The sequence below is a fragment of the Lolium rigidum genome, chromosome 1, assembly GCF_022539505.1.
Source record: "Lolium rigidum isolate FL_2022 chromosome 1, APGP_CSIRO_Lrig_0.1, whole genome shotgun sequence".
NCBI classification, from domain to species: domain Eukaryota; kingdom Viridiplantae; phylum Streptophyta; class Magnoliopsida; order Poales; family Poaceae; genus Lolium; species Lolium rigidum.
This window is the reverse complement of record NC_061508.1, coordinates 323,738,640-323,756,206: the sequence shown is the minus strand read 5'-3', so window position 1 is coordinate 323,756,206 and position 17,567 is coordinate 323,738,640.

The window sequence follows — 17,567 nt, the reverse complement described above, 5'->3', positions numbered from 1 at the left end:
GCGTTTCCACGAGCCCAATTAGGAGGGATTCCAAGGAAGCATTCGCACGAGTGTGATAAAAATGGAAATGTGAAGGATGGAATTGGGGGTCAACCGAGTGCGGTTGAATCCCGTAAACAAAAAGAAGGCCGCGGAGGAAATCGTGAATTGGGGCCGAAAGGCCGCGGATGAGGTGATCAACGAAACTAACCCGGTACTCCATTGGAGGGTTGGGGTAGCTTTCTTCGCTGGGAAAGCGGATGGCGTCTTCTTTCTTCATCAGGCCAAGCCTCTTCAGCGTGTTGACTGTCAACACCCGGATTTTTAAGTCCAGATGCCCTATTACATCATACATCGCAATCCCAGGAAGATTGTTTTTGCGAGACATAATAGTAAGTAGTTCAGAGTCATCATTTATTACAACACATGAAGTCTTACAACAAGGGATCACATGATCCAATATTACACGAATGGATTGTTCAACATCACACACAAGTAGCGGAAGCGTATTAGTAGTGGACTATATATTCCACAGGCAACGCTTGACGATAGAAGACGATCCTAGTTATCGTAGACGTCCTGTTGTCCGTCATCCTGATACTGTTGCTCCTCTTCAAAGTCTGGCATTTGAATAGCCAGGGCAAAGCCATGAGTACTTTTTAAAGTACTCGCAAACTAAAATGGTGGGGGAACATATTAAGTGTAGTAAGGGTGCTAAGCTCTAGGTTTATTTGCATAAAGCCAAGTTTTTATTTGCTAAACATTTAGTAAACACCCATTATTTGCTAGACTAACTCAAGTGGGAACATTAGTGTCATTCCCACAATTTGTAAGTCAAATCACCATTCATATCCACCATTTCAAAAATTCTGACAACGGGGATAGTATGGCCTTTCCAATCGTCCATAACCGCGGACACGGCTATTCGAATAGGTTTAACACTCTGCAGAGGTTGTACTCTTGTGCCACAACTTTTGATTACATCCGTCGAGGATAACCCCGAATCATCGTAACTCGAGTACGCGGATCATCAACCTTAACCTCTCACTTATATGTCCTAGTATAGGCACCTCTCCCCATGAGCTTGGCCTCCCAGGTGAAAACCAACTGTTAACCCGGGAACCGCACGAGGCTTGGGTCGTACATTCACCTCATATTCACATCATTTCTCATATACGGAGGCAGCCTCGGCGTAACCCCTATGATGCTTGTTTAGAGGGAACCCATACTAAAATACACAAGTTTCTAGTTAAGCCCTACCCATAATCAGGTATTGTGGGGGTACTTGTATAATTGGAAGGGTATCGCATTCAGACCCAATCATCAGATTTTATCAAAAATCACTATCTTCTCTTGTTCACATCCATCACCACTTTACTTTCTTTCAAAGTCATTTCACTTCACCATGTTCCCATCTAGAGTAGTCAATTTTAATTAATTAGCAATAGCAACTATATGAGGGGTGCTATCTAGCTTTGAGTGGTGCTAACCAAGTATTATTCTATTCTATATCAAGTGAATCATAAATCAAAAAGTACTTTGAAATAAATACGCCAAAGTAAAATTAAGTAAAAACATGGGATAGGTAGTACATAAAAGTAAAGTGTGAGGGTGCCTTTGCTCTTGTAGAGCTAAGCACTTGTATTTAGCAAGGGTTAGCTTGCCTTGAGCTGAGTAGTGATCAAAGTGCTCTTCTTCTTCCTGGGAGTATGCTTCCTCCTCTTGATACTCCTCGTTACTAGCGTCTATATACGAATACGAGGTATAAATACTAAACCAACTCGCATATTAAACTAGAAACACTCAAAGAGTTCACACTCTAGTCCTATTAGCAATCAAACATGGCATGGTGAGTTATTTGATGAATTCTTATTTAGTAGAAAATAATTTCCTCTTATTATTCCTATTTCTTAAATTTGGATATATAAATCCTTAGAGAAAATCATTTCTTCTCATTACCTTATATTAAGATTTAATCTCTTCATATAATAATCAGGTATGAAATATAGGTTGACCCAAGTCAACATTTCATATCTATTATATGTGAGTATAATTTAATTAAAGTGCTACACTTCACATGTTATAATACCACTATTTTAAATGCATTAAAATCTCTAAGTAATAAATATCAGGGGTTCATTAGCCTAGGTCATTCCCCCTGGTTATATCACTTAGAATCAAGATTTAAATGAGAGAGTAGCTCTCATAGTATTTATTAAATTTGAATTCCAAGTTGAAATGTTCTAGAATTGACTACATAGCTATCTTATTTGATCTTGGCTATGATCATCCAAATAACATGTCTATATTATTGCATAATTAATGAGAGGACATCATTTGTGATTTATTAGAATTGGAATCAACTTAAAATCATTTATAGGTTATTTTTAATAATTATTTGAAGTTAGAAAAGGCCCTGCCTTGTTATTTTTGTCATTTAAAATTTACTACGAATTTGGATATGAGGCCAGTGCCATTATTTAGATAATTTCATGGGCTTTCTAAATATATAAAATTGGTTAAATTTGGTGTAGTAGATCTCGAGCTATTCAATTTTGAAGTGAGCAGCAGTATTTGAATTTGAACTAAAAGGATTAACTCTATTTGAATTTTTGGGCCAGGCGGGAAAATCTAATGGGCCGAAAGGGTTTAAACCGTCACTGCGCGGCCCAGCACGCATCTGGTGCGAGTGGGCTGCCTGACGAGCGGGGGCCACCCGTCAGTGCCTCTTAACTCAGCGAAACGGTATGCGAAAGATTGGCCGTTAGATTAGAACAGAGATCTACGGCTGGGGAGCGTCGTCGTCACCGACGGGATTCCGACGAGGGCTCGGCGGCAGCAGGGGGTCAGGGAGCCTACCAGGCCGATGCAGGACTCAGGCAGTATGCGCGGTGAAGGTGTAGTAGATGTGGAAGAGGTTGGGAGCAGCGACGGCGCTTGAGGTGGCGCCAATCGTCGACGGTGAGCTGCGTCCCCCGGCGGCTCCGATCTTGAAATTGCTCCTCCTCCGGCGGCAATCGAACGAACTAAGGTGGTGGGGAAGATCAGTGGTGAGAGGGGAGTCGAGTGGTGTGAAGATAGCGTCCGGGGAGGGCCTCTATTTATAGCGTCGAGGGGTGCCGCGGGGTGCCGCAAGGGCGCGTCCATGGCGTGGCGCTTCCGGCGCTCCAGGGGCAAGGCAAGGACGGCTGCTCGTAGGCGTCGTCCCGGAGATGCTCAACGGCTAGCTAGCGCGAGAGAGGGCTACGGAATCGTCCAGGTTTTCGTTTCGAGTGCTGCGGTACTTGCGGTACGTCGGCGACGAGGACGACGGTGACAAGGCCCTGGGCGCGTGCTTGAGCATGTCTAGCGTGTAGAGGGTGCAGAGGCGATGCTCCAGGCCGCGGTAGGGATGCAGGGCGAGGACAGTGGCGATCAAGTGCGTGGCGTCCTGGCGCGTCCAGTGCGCGCTCACCGCGTGCACGGGCGTGTCCTGGCAACATTTTGGCACGCGCGTTCCCGTCCATGCCGTGCGTTGGCGATCGAGTGAACGGTACAGGCTGAGTCCTTGTGCTGCAGGGATGCTCGAGGACATGCAGAATCGACAAGGGAGTGGCCAAGGAGAGAGGTGCACAAAGGTGGCCGGCATGGCCACGGCATGCTTAGTTTTAGGATTTTTCTCTCCCTCCTCTCACTTTAATCGGCCAGGGCAGGTACAGGGATGATGCAGGAGTCCTAGAACTAGCCAATGATCACGAGATTAAAGTGGTTTAGCCAAGAAACCAGAGGGTAATAGTGTGTGTCAAAATTTGGGTTTGATGCCTGCCACCTGTTTGATGTAATGGCCGCATGAAGAAAATTTTGAAAATTTGAAATTCTTTTTGGTACACCTCATGGATATAAATAATGTGAGGTTTTGGTGGTGGTGGCACTCCCTTTGGATTTGATTTGCAACTTTTTCAAATTTGAGGTGATCTTCTTCTCTCTCTCGGGTTCCATCTTTGCCCTCTTATTCTGGTCAACCTAGTCAACTTTAGGGAGGGTGGTCAACATCAAAGTTACACACCTTGACATGTTCTTGGATGACATGGCTTTGGTTGACAAGGTTTAGTTGAAGTTTTAAGAAATATCGAGGGGCAAAGTAGAGAAGAAATTATTTTGGTCACATGTGACCATTATCATATGTAATTAAGGTTTGAATTTTCCTTTGATTTTAATTTGGTTTCCTTGATGCATTTGGGTTATTTTGAGTTATATATGAGTTTTAGAAACCACAATGCAAGCAAAGATGGCCTAGGGTGAAGATTTGCATTTTGGCATATGGTGTATGTGAAGGAAATATGGGTTTCTCCCCATTTCTTTATTTCTTCTCAATTTAGGGTTTTGTGATCTTGGTTAGGGTTCACAAGTAATGTTTAAACATACTAACACTCATCATGGCATTTGCACAAAAGAATTTATTCAATGCAAGAAACTATATGTGGCACTATATGCATATAAAAAGTTTTTGTTAATTGCAAAATTTGAGTAGTTGAAATATTCTCTTGAGCTTTATTAATGTTAAAACTTGGGATGTTACAAACCCTTCCCCCTTACAAAAGATCTCGTCCCGAGATCTGAGAAAACTAGGTGCTAAAGAGATCTGGGTACTCAGTCCTCATAAAGTCTTCTCTCTCCCAGGTGGCTTCTTCTTCGGTGTGGTTACTCCATTGGATCTTCAGAAACTTGATACTTCGGGTACGGGTGGTTCTGAAAGCTTCTTCCAGGATGCACATAGGTACTTCGCGGTATGTCAGATCTGAGTTGATATCCACAGCTCTATGGTCGATGTTCTTGAAAACCTCGGTCTTCTCAGGTACCTCTAAACACTTCCGGAGTAGCGAGATGTGAAACACATTGTGCACTGCTGACATTTCTTCCGGTAACTCCAGTTGATAGGATACTTCTCCTCGGCGACTCAGGACTTTGAAAGGTCCGACATATCGGGGTGCAAGCTTTCCTCTAAGCTGAAATCTCTGCATTCCTTTAAGGGGGACACTTTGAGATACACGAAATCTCCGATCTCGAAGGTCATCTCTCGGCGTCTCTTGTCGGCGTAGCTCTTCTGTCTTGATTGGGCTGTCTTGAGGTACTCACAGATCTTGTGAACCTTCTCTTCGGCTTCTCGGAGAATATCTGGCCCAAAGACTTGACTCTCTCCTACTTCCGACCAATTCAGGGGGGTACGGCACTTCCTTCCATACAATGCTTCAAAGGGGGCCATCTGCAAGCTGGCTTGGTAGCTGTTGTTGTACGAGAATTCTGCGTATGGCAAGCAGTCTTCCCACTTAGATCCATACTCTAGCACACATGCTCTCAACATATCTTCTAGTATCTGGTTGACTCTTTCAGTCTGTCCATACATGCTCGCGGGTGATAGGCTGTGCTGAAATTCAGACGAGTTCCGAGTCCTTCATGTACTTTCTGCCAGAATCTGGAGGTGAATTGGGATCCTCTATCGGATACTATCGACTTCGGGGTTCCGTGTAGGCTGACTATTCTTGAGATGTATAACTCTGCAAGTCTTGGTCCTTGATAGGTGGTCTTGACGGGGATGAAGTGGGCGACTTTGGTCAACCTGTCGACCACTACCCAGATGGAATCATTTCCTTTACTAGATTTAGGCAATCCGGTGATGAAGTCCATTCCTACCGAATCCCACTTCCATTCGGGAATCTGCAGGGGCTGTAGCAGTCCTGCAGGTCGTTGATGCTCGGCCTTGACTCTTCGACGGATGTCACACTTGGCGATGTAACTTCCGATTTCTCGCTTCATTCCATGCCACCAGAACTGTTCCTTCAAGTCCTGGTACATCTTGGTACCTCCGGGGTGAATAGAATACAAGGTGTCATGGGCTTCCTTCAGAATGACTTGCTTCAACTCTGAATCTGACGGCACACAAAGGCGTCCGTTGTACCATAGCACTTCTTCTTCGTCGACAGTGAATCCCGGTGCTTTTCCTGCAGCCATCTGACTTTTAATCCCGTCAATGCTTGCATTGCTCTTCTGGGCTTCCTTGATTTGACTAATCAGGGTAGGTTGGAGTTCAATGCTGGCGAGAAATCCTTCACTTACTAACTCCATTCTAAACTGTTCAAACTCTTGAAACAGGCTAGGTTGTTCTTCGGCGATCATGGAGTTTAACTGGCACGGCAATCTACTCAAAGCATCCGCTACCACATTGGCCTTGCCGGGGTGGTAGTGAATCTCCATATCGTAATCCTTGATTAGCTCTAACCATCTTCGCTGCCTCATGTTTAGCTCCTTCTGAGTGAAGATATACTTCAAGCTCTTGTGATCTGAGTAGACCTCGCATCGATTACCCATGAGGTAATGACGCCATACTTTCAGTGCTAAAACCACGGCTGCTAACTCTAAGTCATGGGTTGGATAATTCTGCTCATGCTGCTTCAGTTGCCTTGACAGGTACGATATTACTTTGCCTTCTTGCATCAACACACATCCAAGACCAATCTTGGAGGCATCACAGTACACATCAAATGGTTTAGTGATGTCCGGCATGATCAATATTGGGGCTGAAGTCAGTCTGCTCTTGAGCTGTTGGAAACTCTCTTCACACTTGTTCGTCCATTCGAACTTCTTATCCTTCTTCAGCAATTGAGTCATCGGTCTGGCTATGCTTGAGAATCCTTCAACGAATCAGCGGTAGTATCCCGCCAATCCGAGAAATGCGCGGACCTCAGTCTGAGTGGTTGGGGCTTTCCATTCTTCAACAGTCTTGATCTTCGAAGGGTCAACGGCAATTCCTCCGGCGGACAATATGTGTCCCAGGAATCCTACTTCCTTCAACCAAAACTCGCATTTGCTAAACTTGGCGTACGACTGATGCTCCCGAAGGGTATCTAAAACCGCTTCCGGGTGTTGCTCATGCTCTTCTTCGATTTGGAGTAGATAAGGATGTCGTCGATGAAAACAACGACAAACTTATCCGGGAAGTTCATGAAGACCTTATTCATGAGGTTCATGAAATAGGCGGGAGCGTTAGTCAATCCAAATGACATGACGTTGTACTCATACAATCCATATCCGGTGGTGAAGGCGGTTTTGGGGATGTCCGTTGCACGGATTTTCGGCGATGGTAACCTGTCCTAAGATCAATCTTAGAGAAGACGGTGGCTCCGGTCAACTGGTCAAACAGGTCTTCGATCTTGGGCAAAGGATACTTGTTCTTGATGGTGACGTCATTGAGTTTGCGGTAATCCGTACATAAACGGATCGCACCATCTTTCTTGTCCACAAACAAAACTAGTGATCTCCAAGGTGATGCACTTGGTCTAATCAAACCTTTGGCTAACATATCATCTAGTTGCTTCTTCAGTTCCACTAATTCTGCTGGGTTCATACTGTATGCTCTCTGGGCTATAGGTCCGGTTCCAGGGATTAACTCAATGATAAACTCGATATCCCGATCTGGGGGCATACCGGGTAGATCATCCGGAAACACATCGGGGTATCGACAAACGACCCTGATCTGATCCAAGGTGGGTTTAGCTATACTTTGGTTGCAGGTAAATTTTCTGGGCAGTCTTTCAGATATGTGATCGACTAAAATTCCGGTGCTACTAGTCATGGTGATGGCCTTCTTGGCACAATCAATTAGCCCATGATGTTTCGACATCCAGTCCATACCCAGTACTACTTCCAAACCTTTTGTTCCCAGAACAATCAAATTTGCATAAAAATCTATTCCATGAATTCTGATAGGAACATCTTTGCAAATTTTTCTAGCTTTAGTGGTTGATCCAGGTATTTGAACTATCATGACATGCTTCAAACTGAGAGGTTGAATCTTACTAGTGCATGCAAAATCTTCAGTGACAAACGAATGCGATGCTCCAGAATCAAACAGCACTCTTGCAGGTATTGAGTTAACAGAGAACATACCCAGCACTACATCTGGGGCTTCCTGAGCTTCTTCCGCACTCATGTGAAAGAGGCGGCCTCCACGGTTGTTCGGGTTGTTGGGGGTGAACTTCTTGTTGTGGGCGACACGGCGCTGCTGCTGAGCAGGGCCAGAGGTGTTGGCGGTAGTCTTGGCGAGGCGCTTGGGACATTCGTTAGAGTAGTGCCCCACCACTCCGCACTCATAACAAGTGATGGTGGACTTGTCCTTGGTGGCGACCGGAACAGCATTGCTCCCAGTCCTCGGGGCAGTGTTGGTGTTGTTGTTGTTGGCTGGGGCTCTCATCGGAGCGCGGTTGAAGTTGTTGTTGTGGTGGACGTAGTTGTTGCTGTGGTGGGGTCCACCAGTCCTGGGGTTTCCTCCACTCCGGTTCTGATAACCGGGGCGCGACATCTGTGCCGGGGGCCTGTTGTTCCTGGGGGTGAATCCTCCGCTTGAGCTAGGACGGAACTTGGGGGTGTTGCTGGGCCCACTTTGGTGCATCATGCGGCGCTTGCGGTTCTCATTGGCCTGATTCAGCTTGCCCTCCATTTGGATGGCGGAGTCAACAAGGGCTTCGAGGTCAGCAAAAGGAATGTTGACCAACACAGTTTGCATCTCATCATGCAGTCCATTTAGGAACCTCTCCTTCCTCTTCTCGACAGTGTCCGTCTCATCCGGGGCGTACCTTGACAAAGTGAGAAACTTGTCGCGGTATTCTACCACGGTCATCCTGCCTTGCTTCAGTTCGCGGAACTCATCCCGCATCTTCTTGATGAGACCCGGTGGCACGTGATACTTGCTAAACTTGAGCTTGAAATCTGCCCAAGTCATCATTTGCCCCGCATTTAATGCGCGGGCGCTGGTCCACCAAGCACGTGCAGGTCCTGCCAGGTAGTGGGTGGCAAACAGTACTTTGTCACCATCTTCTACTCCGGCAACCTCAAGATTGTTCTCCATGGTTTGGAGCCAATCATCAGCATCAAGAGGTTCCTCCGTCTTGCTAAACACCGGTGGGTTGGTGTTTTGAAAGTTCTTCAACTTGGACCCTGGATGGTCATGGTTTCCGTGGCCTTGATTGCCCTGAGCAATCTGTTGAAGTGCCGCTAGGTTGGCTTGTCGTTCAGTTCTCTCAACTTCTCTATCAGCCAACATCTGTTGCAACATCTGCATCATTGCCTCTTGAGTCATGTTGCGAGTTGGGGGTGCCATCTGAACAGGGATATGGATAATGAGACGAGAGGGAAATTTCTATGGCTTATTTTGGGATAAAAAATGCACACAACTTAAACTTGATTCATAAAATATTAATAATATTACACACACAAACATAGTCATGGAGGTAGCAAATATTACAAGCCAAATGTTCAGGAGGGTTTTAAGAACCCTTTCAACAAACTACGATACATGGGGCGAATACAAAGGACCGATACATCTCATACTCGCAAGTGCTCATAAGGGGGATGGAAGCTATCCATCGATGCGGAGCGGGAAGGTGGTGTCCATCCCGGTAGGCAGGAGCTGGTGGAAGTCCAGGTCTCCCTCGTCATCCTCCTCGTAGTCCTCGTCGTTGCTGACATAGGAGTAGCCATCCCCTTGGATGTCTTCCCCTTCTCCCTCTCCTTCGAGGAGCTGGAGCTGTTCAGCCTGAGTGGCGATGGTCTCCTTCAGGACGGCGATCTTGGCCTTCAGGCGGTGAATGGTAGAGTCCCTCTTCACGACCGTCTGGCGGAGAGTTCTACGCTCCTTTGCGATGACCTTGATGGTCTCCGCATACTTGTTCAGCTGGTCCTGGGTGTGGATGGCGGTGGAGCGGGAGTTGTCCAACTCAGCACGAGTTTCGAACAGCATGAAGTCCATGTGATCCACGTGGTGCCTGAGCACCGGGTGGAACGGCAGGCTGAGGGGCATCCCGAGAGAGGAGTGCCTTGCGAAGTGCTCAAAGCGTTCTCCTTCGATGGCCACCGAGTTTTGCCCGCACAGACGAGCGAGAGCCTCCTGCATAGCGCGGGCAAGTCCATCCACCCAGTTGTTCTCTCGGAGAGAGAACTGAATCTGGCGGAACATCGGCGACTCCGGCTTCCCGGGGAGGTTGGCCATGATGAGCCACTGGAGTGGACCATTGGCTGGCCCAGCGATCTGTCCCCCGTAGAACACGGGAGGAGAGCGCCCGAGGAACTCGGTGAGGGCAAACAGATCTCGTTCAAAGATCAGGTCCCCTCCGTTCGCCAAGTCGTACACCTGAGTCTGGATGAAGGGCTCCGTGGGGATGATATCCATCTGTAGAGAGATGGATGAGCAAGTTAGAGATGTGCAAGTGTTCAAAATTTTAAGCAACTTATAAATAAGAGCATGAATTTGGCTAGTTTACAAAAAGATTCAAAGGTAAGGGTATGATTGTATTTTTCATAATTATTTAATTTATTGTCTTGGAAACTAAGTTTATTAAACGTCCATTCTAACTAGGGCCTCCTAAGGTCAAACAATGGCTCTGATACCAACTTGTCAACACCCGGATTTTTAAGTCCGGATGCCCTATTACATCATACATCGCAATCCCAGGAAGATTGTTTTTGCGAGACATAATAGTAAGTAGTTCAGAGTCATCATTTATTACAACACATGAAGTCTTACAACAAGGGATCACATGATCCAATATTACACGAATGGATTGTTCAACATCACACACAAGTAGCGGAAGCGTATTAGTAGTGGACTATATATTCCACGAGCAACGCTTGACGATAGAAGACGATCCTAGTTATCGTAGACGTCTCGTTGTCCGTCATCCCGATATCTGTTGCTCCTCTTCAAAGTCCGGCATTTGAATAGCCGGGGCAAAGCCATGAGTACTTTTAAAGTACTCGCAAACTAAAATGGTGGGGGAACATATTAAGTGTAGTAAGGGTGCTAAGCTCTAGGTTTATTTGCATAAAGCCAAGTTTTTATTTGCTAAACATTTAGTAAACACCCATTATTTGCTAGACTAACTCAAGTGGGAACATTAGTGTCATTCCCACAATTTGTAAGTCAAATCACCATTCATATCCACCATTTCAAAAAATTTCGTGACAACGGGGATAGTATGGCCTTTCCAATCGTCCATAACCGTGGACACGGCTATTCGAATAGGTTTAACACTCGCGAGGTTGTACTCTTGTGCCACAACTTTTGATTACATCCGTCGAGGATAACCCCGAATCATCGTAACTCGAGACGCGGATCATCAACCTTAACCTCTCACTTATATGTCCTAGTATAGGCACCTCTCCCCATGAGCTTGGCCTCCCAGTGAAAACCAACTGTTAACCCGGAACCGCACGAGGCTTGGGTCGTACATTCACCTCATATTTACATCATTTCTCATATACGGAGGCAGCCTCGGCGTAACCCCTATGATGCTTGTTTAGAGGGAACCCATACTAAAATACACAAGTTTCTAGTTAAGCCCTACCCATAATCAGGTATTGTGGGGGTACTTGTATAATTGGAAGGGTATCGCATTCAGACCCAATCATCAGATTTTATCAAAAATCACTATCTTCTCTTGTTCACATCCATCACCACTTTACTTTCTTTCAAAGTCATTTCACTTCACCATGTTCCCATCTAGAGTAGTCAATTTTAATTAATTAGCAATAGCAACTATATGAGGGGTGCTATCTAGCTTTGAGTGGTGCTAACTTCAAGTATTATTCTATTCTATATCAAGTGAATCATAAATCAAAAAGTACTTTGAAATAAATACGCAAAAGTAAAATTAAGTAAAAACATGGGATAGGTAGTACATAAAAGTAAAGTGTGAGGGTGCCTTTGCTCTTGTAGAGCTAAGCACTTGTATTTAGCAAGGGTTAGCTTGCCTTGAGCTGAGTAGTGATCAAAGTGCTCTTCTTCTTCTGGGAGTATGCTTCCTCCTCTTGATACTCCTCGTTACTAGCGTCTATATACGAATACGAGGTATAAATACTAAACCAACTCACATATTAAACTAGAAACACTCAAAGAGTTCACACTCTAGTCCTATTAGCAATCAAACATGGCATGGTGAGTTATTTGATGAATTCTTATTTAGTAGAAAATAATTTCCTCTTATTATTCCTATTTCTTAAATTTGGATATATAAATCCTTAGAGAAAATCATTTCTTCTCATTACCTTATATTAAGATTTAATCTCTTCATATAATAATCAGGTATGAAATATAGGTTGACCCAAGTCAACATTTCATATCTATTATATGTGAGTATAATTTAATTAAAGTGCTACACTTCACATGTTATAATACCACTATTTTAAATGCATTAAAATCTCTAAGTAATAAATATCAGGGGTTCATTAGCCTAGGTCATTCCCCCTGGTTATATCACTTAGGATCAAGATTTAAATGAGAGAGTAGCTCTCATAGTATTTATTAAATTTGAATTCCAAGTTGAAATGTTCTAGAATTGACTACATAGCTATCTTATTTGATCTTGGCTATGATCATCCAAATAACATGTCTATATTATTGCATAATTAATGAGAGGACATCATTTGTGATTTATTAGAATTGGAATCAACTTAAAATCATTTATAGGTTATTTTTAATAATTATTTGAAGTTAGAAAAGGCCCTGCCTTGTTATTTTTGTCATTTAAAATTTAATACGAATTTGGATATGAGGCCAGTGCCATTATTTAGATAATTTCATGGGCTTTCTAAATATATAAAATTGGTTAAATTTGGTGTAGTAGATCTCGAGCTATTGAATTTTGAAGTGAGCAGCAGTATTTGAATTTGAACTAAAAGGATTAACTCTATTTGAATTTTTGGGCCAGGCGGGAAAATCTAATGGGCCGAAAGGGTTTAAACCGTCACTGCGCGGCCCAGCACGCATCTGGTGCGAGTGGGCTGCCTGACGAGCGGGGGCCACCCGTCAGTGCCTCTTAACTCAGCGAAACGGTATGCGAAAGATTGGCCGTTAGATTAGAACAGAGATCTACGGGCCGGGGAGCGTCGTCGTCACCGACGGGATTCCGACGAGGGCTCGGCGGCGACAGGGGGTCAGGGAGCCTACCAGGCCGATGCAGGACTCAGGCAGTATGCGCGGTGAAGGTGTAGTAGATGTGGAAGAGGTTGGGAGCAGCGGCGGCGCTTGAGGTGGCGCCAATCGTCGACGGTGAGCTGCGTCCCCCGGCGGCTCCGATCTTGAAATTGCTCCTCCTCCGGCGGCAATCGAACGAACTAAGGTGGTGGGGAAGATCAGTGGTGAGAGGGGAGTCGAGTGGTGTGAAGATAGCGTCCAGGGAGGGCCTCTATTTATAGCGTCGAGGGGTGCCGCGGGGTGCTGCAAGGGCGCATCCATGGCGTGGCGCTTCCGGCGCTCCAAGGGGCAAGGCAAGGACGGCTGCTCGTAGGCGTCGTCCTGGAGATGCTCAACGGCTAGCTAGCGCAGAGAGAGGGCTACGGAATCGTCCAGGTTTTCGTTTCGAGTGCTGCGGTACTTGCGGTACGTCGGCGACGAGGACGACGGTGACAAGGCCCTGGGCGCGTGCTTGAGCATGTCTAGCGTGTAGAGGGTGCAGAGGCGATGCTCCAGGCCGCGGTAGGGATGCAGGGCGAGGACGGTGGCGATCAAGTGCGTGGCGTCCTGGCGCGTCCAGTGCGCGCTCACCGCGTGCACGGGCGTGTCCTGGCAACATTTTGGCACGCGCGTTCCCGTCCATGCCGTGCGTTGGCGATCGAGTGAACGGTACGAGCTGAGTCCTTGTCGTCTGCAGGGATGCTCGAGGACATGCAGAATCGACAAGGGAGTGGCCAAGGAGAGAGGTGCACAAAGGTGGCCGGCATGGCCACGGCATGCTTAGTTTTAGGATTTTTCTCTCCCTCCTCTCACTTTAATCGGCCAGGGCAGGTACAGGGATGATGCAGGGGTCCTAGAACTAGCCAATGATCACGAGATTAAAGTGGTTTAGCCAAGAAACCAGAGGGTAATAGTGTGTGTCAAAATTTGGGTTTGATGCTCGCCACCTGTTTGATGTAATGGCCGCATGAAGAAAATTTTGAAAATTTGAAATTCTTTTTGGTACACCTCATGGATATAAATAATGTGAGGTTTTGGTGGTGGTGGCACTCCCTTTGGATTTGATTTGCAACTTTTTCAAATTTGAGGTGATCTTCTTCTCTCTCTCTCGGGTTCCATCTTTGCCCTCTTATTCTGGTCAACCTAGTCAACTTTAGGGAGGGTGGTCAACATCAAAGTTACACACCTTGACATGTTCTTGGATGACATGGCTTTGGTTGACAAGGTTTAGTTGAAGTTTTAAGAAATATCAGGGGGCAAAGTAGAGAAGAAATTATTTTGGTCACATGTGACCATTATCATATGTAATTAAGGTTTGAATTTTCCTTTGATTTTAATTGGGTTTCCTTGATGCATTTGGGTTATTTTGAGTTATATATGAGTTTTAGAAACCACAATGCAAGCAAAGATGGCCTAGGGTGAAGATTTGCATTTTGGCATATGGTGTATGTGAAGGAAATATGGGTTTCTCCCCATTTCTTTATTTCTTCTCAATTTAGGGTTTTGTGATCTTGGTTAGGGTTCACAAGTAATGTTTAAACATACTAACACTCATCATGGCATTTGCACAAAAGAATTTATTCAATGCAAGAAACTATATGTGGCACTATATGCATATAAAAAGTTTTTGTTAATTGCAAAATTTGAGTAGTTGAAATATTCTCTTGAGCTTTATTAATGTTAAAACTTGGGATGTTACATTGACGTCCTGGTTGGAGATTTTAGATCTCTCCCACTCAAGATCTTCGGCGGCCATCTTGGACTCTGGAGTGCTGTGGCGAGTGAGTCGCGTGCGCGGTGGCATCAACGGCAATGGAAAAAGCAATGTTCGTGAGGGCGGAAGATCAGAGAGAGTTGGGCGCAGGGGAAGTTTATGCAAAGAGGAACAGATGTGCGGCGCAAGCGAAGGAGTGAACGGAGGTTGAAGAAAGGTTTATATAAGAATCGGGCGAAGCAATGCACCGTTGGATGAAGAAATCGTGTGGTGAAAAAAGATCTTCTAGATAAAAGGGTAAAAAGGTATTTTTACTGAGATAGGCGTTACTGTACGTGCGCCAGAAAAAGCGGAGGACGTGTGTCCCCCACTTGCACGACGTGTCAACGTGGTGGAAATAATGGACCCACAAGGCAGAAAAATCACGACTATTAACAGAGATGAAGTAAATTTGATTAAGGGAAGCATGCCGACAAGAAAAATAAAAGAAGATTGGCGACAGGAGAAGTTATTAAATACTTCGGGAGCCTTTGATCAAATACAAGTTTTTGCCCAAATGCTCGGGGGCTACTTCGATAAAAAGTAAAATTTCGAGTACGGCAATATAGAAATTGAGGGAGCCTACAACCAAGCACAAGCCCCTGGCTGTAGCCTCGGGGGCTACTCCCATCGGGAGCGCTGTTCGTGCACCCGAGAGATAAAAAAAGAAGAGAGATCATATTGGGAAATAATGACAATATAGCGACAAGGTGGACTAAAATGTTGAGCCTACAACCAAGCACAAGTTCTTGGTTGTAGCCTCGGGGGCTACTCCCATCGGGAACGCTGTTCGCGTGCCCGATGAAATTAACAAAGAAAAGATAGAAAAGCAAGAGAGTATATTTCGAGTTATAATTAACTCTACATATACTCCCATCGGGAGAGCAATATAAGTCATATTTGACTCGATAAAATGTGCCATTCCAACAGCCGGAAAAGCACTCGACAATATATTCTCAGAACGCCAAAGTTGCGATCAATTTCTGAATGCCGCAAATTTGCGAAGGTAAGACCCCAAATCCGTTCTGCTGGGCGTGGCATCGCCGAAGACTGCGCTCTGCTACTTTTATCCGTATCAACAGATACGAAGAAAAATCCTAACGGACGCGTTAGGTACTCGATAAATTTGACTGGGGACTCGACGGAATGGTAAGACCTTAAGCGGCACTCGTCGAAGTTTACACCAGTATCCCGAGATCATGTCCGGGGACGTGGTCTTGAAGTAGGTTTTTGGCGGATTGCCACTAGAGCAGATTAACTAGTACCTGATCCGTCAGATGAACTAGCCCCAACTACCATTATCCCTGTACAATATAGAATTTTATGTGAAGAAATATAAAAAAGTTAAAGCTCTCGAATAAAAATAAACAGTGGAGATTTTCCCTGACTCTACGATTCAAGCAAAATCTCGGGGGCTACTGACATAGGCATCCCAAATGGGCCTGCCGACGATAGTACCCGGGGTTTTACTAAAGGCCCAATATCCGAAGGATAAGAAGATTCGGGAGCCCAAGATGTATTAAGGAAAGTTGGAATTATAATAGGAAGTGTTATTTGTAAATCTGGCGGGATGAGTTAGAAACCGTCCCGGACTCTGTAACTTGTACAAAACGAAATCCTCGGCTCCACCTCCTATATAAAGGGGGAGTCGAGGGACGAAGAGGCAATCGAATCATTGTTACAAACCCTAGTTTTCATAATCGTCGAGTACTTTTCGGCTGAAACCTTCGAGATCTACTTGCCCTCTACTTCTAACTAAACCCTAGCCTACAATCCATAGGCATTGACAAGTTGATACCTTGTCAGCAGGCGAGGTGGTAGCCATGTATGTCGATGTCGAGGTAGCCGAGAGCGTGGGTGCTGCAACCTTGGTCGAGGGAGCCGCGCAAGGGATTGCCGTGGTCGATGTCGTGGGCGGGTGCCGGTGTCGATGTAGCCGCAAGCGCGTAGTGCGCGAGGAGAGTGACGGAGACGCGTCGAGGCAGTCGTGGAGGTTGTCGATGCAGAAGTCGATGCAGTCCGAGCCGTCGAGGACGAGGTGCGGCCCTAGTTTTGCCAGACCAGGCGCACGTCGGGGACGAAGGCATACTTCGGTTTTGCCAGAACCGAGTACACATAGAAGAAGTCGGTGACGCGGTCGAGGCAGTCGTAGAGGCGATGCCAAAGAAGACGTTGTCGAAGCCGATGAAGACGAGAGGTCCGGCGCGAGTTTGCCAGACTCTGGAACGTGTCGGCGTGAAGGCACTTCCGGTGTTGCCAGTACCGGGCATGCGAGGGGCAGGGACCATCATGAACTTATCGCCGTGTCAGAGGGACTAGCAGAGGTGGCCTCCGTAAGCGTCGCGGTCGCAGATCGATGGAGATGCCGACGCTGCCCGCGGTTCTCAGAGTAAAGTAGCAGGTGGTGTAGACGGGGACGAGGCGATGGCACGGGTGACGAAGTCGAAACGGTTGGAGACGTAGAAGGCGGCTAACCCAGCGGTGACAAGGGGTGGTCATGCTGGACGCCTAGACGGGCGTTGCGGTGGTCGGCGCGCCCAGCGCGACCTGAAGTGGTTGGCGAGCCCAGCGGCGACCTGGGGTGGGGGCGCGGCGGCGGTACACGAAGTAGGCGAGGAAGACCCAGCGGTGTGACGAAGACCATGCGCGGATGGAGGCGACCCGCGCCGAAGGGGTGGCGCTGTGGTGGCCTCGGACATCGACGCACGGGGGACGGCGAAGGCGAACACGTGCGGCCACGCCACGGCCTGAGGGGCCGGCGTAGCTGCAGGGCGCGAGTCGGTGCAGTGGCGGGACGCCACCAGCGACGTACGTGCCTCAGAAGGCGCGTCGTTGGCTAGCAGCGTGGACCAA